The 6,957-nt window shown below is 37.8% G+C and overlaps 1 pseudogene; it reads right to left on the reverse strand.

The window, feature by feature from the left end:
- Window positions 1–3,590: 3,590 nt before the first annotated feature.
- Window positions 3,591–4,152, reverse strand: LOC102819308 (annotated as a pseudogene).
- Between the last annotated feature and the right edge of the window lie 2,805 nt (window positions 4,153–6,957).

The following is a 6,957-nucleotide window of genomic DNA, read 5'->3' on the forward strand; positions in this document are numbered from 1 at the left end:
ACTTACTAGGTTGGATCATCTAACCAGGCAGTACTAAAAGCAAAAAACCAAAACAAAACAAAAAAGCCATTGATACTTAGAGATTTGTAAGAGATGGATTTTGTTTTGTGACTCACCTGGGAAATAAGGAACTAAGTCCTTTAAGACATGATGTGTCTGGAGGCAGAAAGGCCTGAAGGAAGTCTTTTGCTTTGCCATTACTTTGAACCAGTATTTCTGCTATTGTGTGTTTCCTGGAGTGTTAAATGGTAGTTTTGAAGTAAAGTGTGCCATAGTCAAGTAAGTTTGTAAATGTCTGTGTAATACAAAGCTAAACTAATCTCTTCAGAGCCTTTATTTTATGGATATTCGCCAATTAAGGTAAAAGACTATATAGAATAACTTTTAAATGGATTTTACATAGAACTATTTTTCTAAGGAACACATTTTGAGAAATACTAATAAAAATGATTAAGAATGTTGGCATTAATTCAAATCCAGGCTCCACCACTTAGGTGCTGTGTGGCTTTAGGAAAGTTATTTACACTATCTGTTCCTCTGATTCTTCAGCAGTAAAATGAATATAATAATGACATCCACTTCCTAAGATTTTGTGAGTACTGGTCTGGGCATGGTAAACATTCAATAAATATTATCTGTTATCTTTGAGAAGGACATTTCATTGTTTAATATCTGGTTAGTTTCCTTACCTTCATGTAATTTAATCTCATTTGCTTTTTAATTTTTTAAAAAAATAACTTTTTATTATGAATTGAGTAAAGGTTTATAGAGCAGATCAGCAATTTTATATTCAGCAAATCATATACTTTGCTTCATTACAATGATTGCAGTCCCAAACATGGACCAATAGTTTACAGTGTTTACTTCTAGTCACTTTAACAGTTGTATTCCTCCCTGTGTCGCCACTATTTTCCACTGTCCTCTACTAACCACTTCTTGCTATATATTGCTTGCCCTGTTAACATGAGTCTACCCTCTAGCCTATGAATAATTTTCCCTGCCCATTACCCATAACAATTATTGCTTATTTCTTTTATTAAGGAAAATTTTTATTAACATAAAAAATATAATAGTTCCCTTCCAAGACTAAGACTCAACGGAAATGCACGCTCTGATTGGTGACCACACACATCACCCATGGGGGGAAGTGGGGTAAAAGCAGCAATGAAGCGGCGTGCTAAGCCCTACAATGTTCAGTGGACTTCTGGGGACCCAGTTGGGGACCTGGTTGGCAAGCAGTGTGAGGAGACCTGGGGACTCTCAGGCCCAGAGTCAGTGGCATGGCCACGGAGGACTCGAGAGGAGATTGGAGCTACCGGCTGATGGGAAGAGAGGACATATGCACAGGAGCGCCCACACTTGCAGATGATAGCCACGTGACCTGGACCGGATGACTGGACGATCCGAGCTCAAACAGGAGAAGAAAGAAGAGGGGGGAAAAAAAAGAGTGAGCTGATACAATCTGATGAACTTGATCTATACCTATGGAATAGCAACCCAAAAGAAGGAACAAATCCTTACAGCAAGAAACATTCCCACCCCTCCCCACACAGAGTGGATGGAGATGGGTAACTTGGTCACTGGATACTCAGATGGGGAGGGAGGGACTACAAAGGCAAGAAGTGACTGGTTTACAAGCTTTCAAGAGGGGACCTAGTGCTAGGGAGCATGGAGGAAGGCAGGATCTCCAGTGGGTACTATTCAATCTGTCTGGGCGGAGCTGATGATAGGAAATACAGATGGGTAACTTGCGATACTGTAGTAAATAATGCTTATCAGGACGGATTATAAGGGTTGGAAATGCAAAGGTAGACGTTTTGTTACAAGGAAGGGAGTGATTAATTCTCCAGTCTAGGAGCGGAAGTCTCTGGGACCATCAACGGAGACGAGCCGAGAGCGGGACCCTACCCAGAGAAACAGAGATGCCTTAGATGGAGACAGAGAAGACAACGTGGAGTGATGAAGCGGCTGGGGACTTTGGATCCAGAGAGGGAAAGGGACTGTGGGCCGAAAACTGGGGGGAGGGGGAAGTGAAAGGCTAGGATATACCCTTTGGTTGGTGGATGATGCATGGAGGGCATTGGAACCATGGCAATGAGTTCATATAAGATGGAATGAATGTAAAACTAAAGTTCTCTCATGTAAACTATCATATATTTCACAATAAAACATTAAAAAAATAGTTTATTTACTGAACCTGAGGCATATTACACAACCAATTTTTAACTTTACATCTGTTAATTTAATTCTCAAGTGTTTTCACACAAACGAATGATTGGCATTCAATAGTTGCCTGAAGGTGAAACACAATCACCTTTTCAGTAAACTGTTGCAAGAATTTTCACTCAAGATTGGAAAAAAATTGTTTATCCTGAACATGAAAACCTGTAACAAATTTACATTAATTATATAAAACTTGTTACTTGTAGTTTTTCCCTTGAAACCATCCAAATTAAATGTACAAGTAACTAATATCCATCTGTCACAACATAATCCGGGATCCCCCCACACGCAAACCAGAATTTTATCTTTAAACCCATAATCAGAGAGCAAGAGTAACACATTTTATTTTATATAAAACAAAATTCACATGTGCCAAAAATGAAAGACCCAGGAAGAACAAACCCAAAAACCCAAGAAATAACACTAATGTTCGATACCCTAATTAAACAGTTACCCAAAATGCCACTGATCAAAAATAAAGTTGTGGCTTCCTATCATCGCAATGAAACCCAAGAGGCTTTAACCCATTAGCATCAGAAATCCAGGTCTTTCCAAATACATGAGCTTATATTTCCTACGTGAGAAGAGTGCAAAACGTCGTGTTGACATGCCAGCACAGGAAAAGCCAAAAAAAAAAAAAAAAAAAGGAGCTATTGTTCACAGAAATCCACAGAGATCCGCTGTAACAGGGATTGCACGCAAGGTTCAGCAGAAACCAGGAAGTGGTTAATGGCTTCGCTTCTGTGTCCTCAGTTTCACTAGAGGTCATTGAGTCCTAAGGGTCAATGTAAAAGTTTAAGAGGGGCGAGGAGGGAACGATGTGTGTCTAGGCACGACTTATCTTTAAAGCAAAAAGAAGAGAAGTAATATATAAAGGTGACCAACCACAGAGACATACTACAAAGTATGAGCGCTCTGCCATTTAGCAGGGAAGACAAATCAGACTGCTATTTCTTCGAAGTCAACAAAATCAATCTTTATTGACTTGAACTGCAGGATGAGGGATCCAAAAAGTGCAGTAATTTTAGTAAAGTCAAGGTTTGCGCTTATGTCTTGAACAAACTGCTTTGTATTATGAAAACAAAAACATAAGAAAGGTTATACTCCTATATTTAATTTCCAATATTTGAGTTCTGAAAGTAACCTGCATAGTGGAGGAAGAATTAAAATAAAAAATTATGCCAATCAATGTCAACTTCCTGAAAATGGTGTTACTCCCAAATCCCAATATCTATGAATCACAAGGAACCATAAACTGTGAAATGTACAGTTCAGAAAATAAAAAACAGAGAATTATGACATTATTTTGACGAAGATGTTTGGTAAATAGTGAGTATGAGTCTGAGATAATCAGAAAAAAAGGCTTTTTAAACAACACTCCAGACTTCAAAAAATCTCTTCAGGTAGTAGATCTGTGCCAGTGTTAGGCAACGAGAACAAGTGCTTCAAAGAAGGACCAAAGGACCACTTTGCTGTTTGTGTTGTTGTTGATGGCTCTGTGTATTCTCTCCCACACTTTCATGTGTTGCTGTTCATGCTTCACCACGGTCATCACCACTACTAACTCATTGATCATTTCTTCTAGCTTGTTCTGGTGAGCTTTTGTTTTCATTCCTTGTCCTCTCCAATATCAGTTGTGCACATGACCATCTTTGGAGTCATGATGGACATCCTGTTGCTAAAACAAAATTTGTATGTTCCATTGATGTGAGCAGCAAATATGTATTTCCCACTGGATTCTTGTTCTCCTTTATATATCTCTTTATCTGTGATCTCTACATTGATGTCCAGGAAGCTGCCTTTGGTCACCTCGAAGATGAGTCCCATCTTGGTATCCGAGGTGACCTGATTGAAAAAGCACTCCTCGGCATGCACTTCGATGCTGACAAAGTAGCCCAAGGCTGTGGCCAGGAGCAGGGACAGCGAGAGTCACCATGGTGGCACTGGAGTGGAGGCTACGACCAAGAGTGTGGCCTCCTGAGCTGCTGCCACTGCTGGCGTCTCTTAACATTTTATAACATTGTTCTCATACAGTATTTGTCCTTTTGTAATTGGCTAATTTCTCAGCAATATGTCCTCCAGGTTTATCCATGTTGTGAGGTGTTTTTCAGATTCATCATTATTCTTCAGTGTTGCATAGTATTCCATTGTGTGTATGTATTAAAGTTTAATCATTTTTGTTTTGATGGGCATTTAGGCTGTCTCCATCTTTTTGAGATGTCTCTTGTAGACAGCATATTGAAGAATTTTATTTTCTTCTACATTCTGCTATCTCTGTCTGTTGACTCATGCATTTAATTCAGTTACTTTAAGTGTAACTATTGATAAGGAGCTCTGGTAGCATCGTGGTTACGAATCAGGCTGTGAACCTCAAAGTCAGCACTTTGAAACTACCAGCTGTTCCTCAGGAGAAAGATGAGGCTTTCTGTAAAGATTTACAGCCTCAGAAACCCTATACAGGGTCGCTATGAGTTGGAACCGACTCCACGGCACATAACCACCACCACCAGTTTTTGATAGGTATGACTTGATTGCTGTCTTTTGTTGGGCATTTTTTTAGTGTGTGTGTGTGATGCTGGTTTCTTTATTCTGCATCATTTTCTGTGCTGTGTTCATTTTGTTTGTGGGTTTTCTTTTCTTTTTCTATTGTGCTGCTATTGTTGTTAAATGCCACCAACTCATTTCCAGTTCATAGCAACCCTGTATAGGTTTTCCAACTAGTGGCTGGTGACCTTACAGTTCAAACCAACTTTGTAATCCTGTGCTTGTCCTACAAAACCACATTTACCAAATCTTTCAGTTTTCCTCTTTATTTATTTTTGATGTGTAGGTGTACTACTTTTCTTTGAGGTTGCCCTGTAATTTATTAATGTTTTCCCTGTTTAAAACAGTCTGTTTTACTATAAAATCTACTTGACTTCCTTGACACTTGGAAGTTCTGTATCTATGCTATTACCTCTTTTTGCTTTGTTGCTGACTTCATTATAAATTGATATCTCTGTTTCCCTATTTTAAATATTGTAGTTTGTTTTACTTTAAATACTCTTATATCTGAACTGAGTTAGTTCTGGGTGGTGTTGTCATGATGATCATCTCAGGTTGTTGGCTGCTGTTGCTGGTTCTCTGTCCAAAGAACACCCTTTAACATTTTTTTATAAAGCTGGTGTGGTCCTTGTATAGTCCTTTAATTTCTGCTTTTCAGGAAATGTACAAAATGTAATCTTGCCATGTATTTGAGGGACAACTTTGCTAGTTATATGATTCTTAGCAATTTTTCCTTTTTTAGAGTTTGTCTATATCCTCCATTGCCTTCTTGCCTTCATGCTTTCTGCTAAGAAATCAGAGCTTAGTCTTATTGCTTCTGCTTTCTAGGTAACTTTTCATTTTTCCCAAGCTGTTCTAAGGATTCTTTCCTTGCCTTTAGTTTTGGAAAGTTTGATTTTTCTATGTCTTGGTGATTTTCTTGTGGGCTGTATCCTGTCTGGAGTTCATTCAACTTCTTTTTGCTTAGTTTCATGTCTTTCATGAGGTTAGGGACATTTTCTTCCCTAACAAGTCTTTGACAAGTTTTCTTTGTGCTTTTTATTGTATCTTCCTGTTCTGGAATTCCATTCGCCTGTATGTTGTTCTTCTTCATGGTGTCCCGCATAACACAGACTTTCTTCATTCTTTTCTCTGATCTTCCAGCATGCTAGAATTGAGATTTTTCTTCAAGTGTACTAATTTATATTTCCATTGCTTCAAATCCACTACTTTGTCCTTTCAACATACTGTCCATTTCTGAAATCGTAGTATTAATCTTCTGGATTTCTAATTGCAGGTTTTGTATTGTTTCAAACTTTGCATTTAATTTTCTGTTTGTTCTTGCAGTGTTTTTTTGGAATTCTTCTGAAATTTTCTCTGTGTTCTCCTTGCTGTCCTCAATCTTTCTTTCAGTCTTTAAAGGTACCTAAATATTATTCTTCTGAATTGTTTTTCAGTTAGTTGCATTAACGTTTCTTCCTCAGGAATATTTTCTGGTTCTGCACATTGGTCATTTGTTTGAGCCATTCTCTCTTGTTTCTTCATGTAGGTTAAAATTGTTTTCTTCAGGACATTGTGGGGTTGTTATGTTTGATTTTAATTGATGATTGTGTGTTGATGTGTTATTTGGCTCTCAACAACTGTTTCTTGCAGGTATAGTTAGAAACTGGAAGTTTGTACAGTGTTCTTTTTAGCTGTTCCTGCACTTCAGTTTAGGGTGGGTTTGCCTGGTGTTGGCTGCTGTCTATCATTGATCAGGTTGTATAGGAACTGGTATTAATAAGACTGAAAATAAAAAGAAGAAATTAAAGAATAACTTAAGAATAAATAAAAGGAAAAAAGAGGGACAGGTAAATGGAGTTACAGAAGAAAAAAATAAGAGAGGAAATAAAAGGAAGAAATTTAAAAAACAAGCTCAGAAATATGAGGAAAGAGAAAAGAGTAGTAAAGAAAGATCAAAAATAGGGGAAAAAAAGAAGAAAAATGAGAAACAAGAAGAGGAAAAACAAAAACAGAGATGTGGTTTTTGTTGTTGCTAAGTGCTCTAGTGCATCAATCCACAATGCCACACCAGGACTCCTTAAAGCAGAGAGGAAAGGATAAAATTCAAGGGAATGGAAAGAGAAGAACTAGAAGGAAAACAAAAACAAAAACAATTAAACAACAAATAGAAAAACAACAACACAACAACCAAAAAACCCCCAAGAAAAC

The sequence above is a fragment of the Chrysochloris asiatica genome, unplaced genomic scaffold, assembly GCF_000296735.1.
Source record: "Chrysochloris asiatica unplaced genomic scaffold, ChrAsi1.0 scaffold00169, whole genome shotgun sequence".
In the NCBI taxonomy this organism is placed as follows: domain Eukaryota; kingdom Metazoa; phylum Chordata; class Mammalia; order Afrosoricida; family Chrysochloridae; genus Chrysochloris; species Chrysochloris asiatica.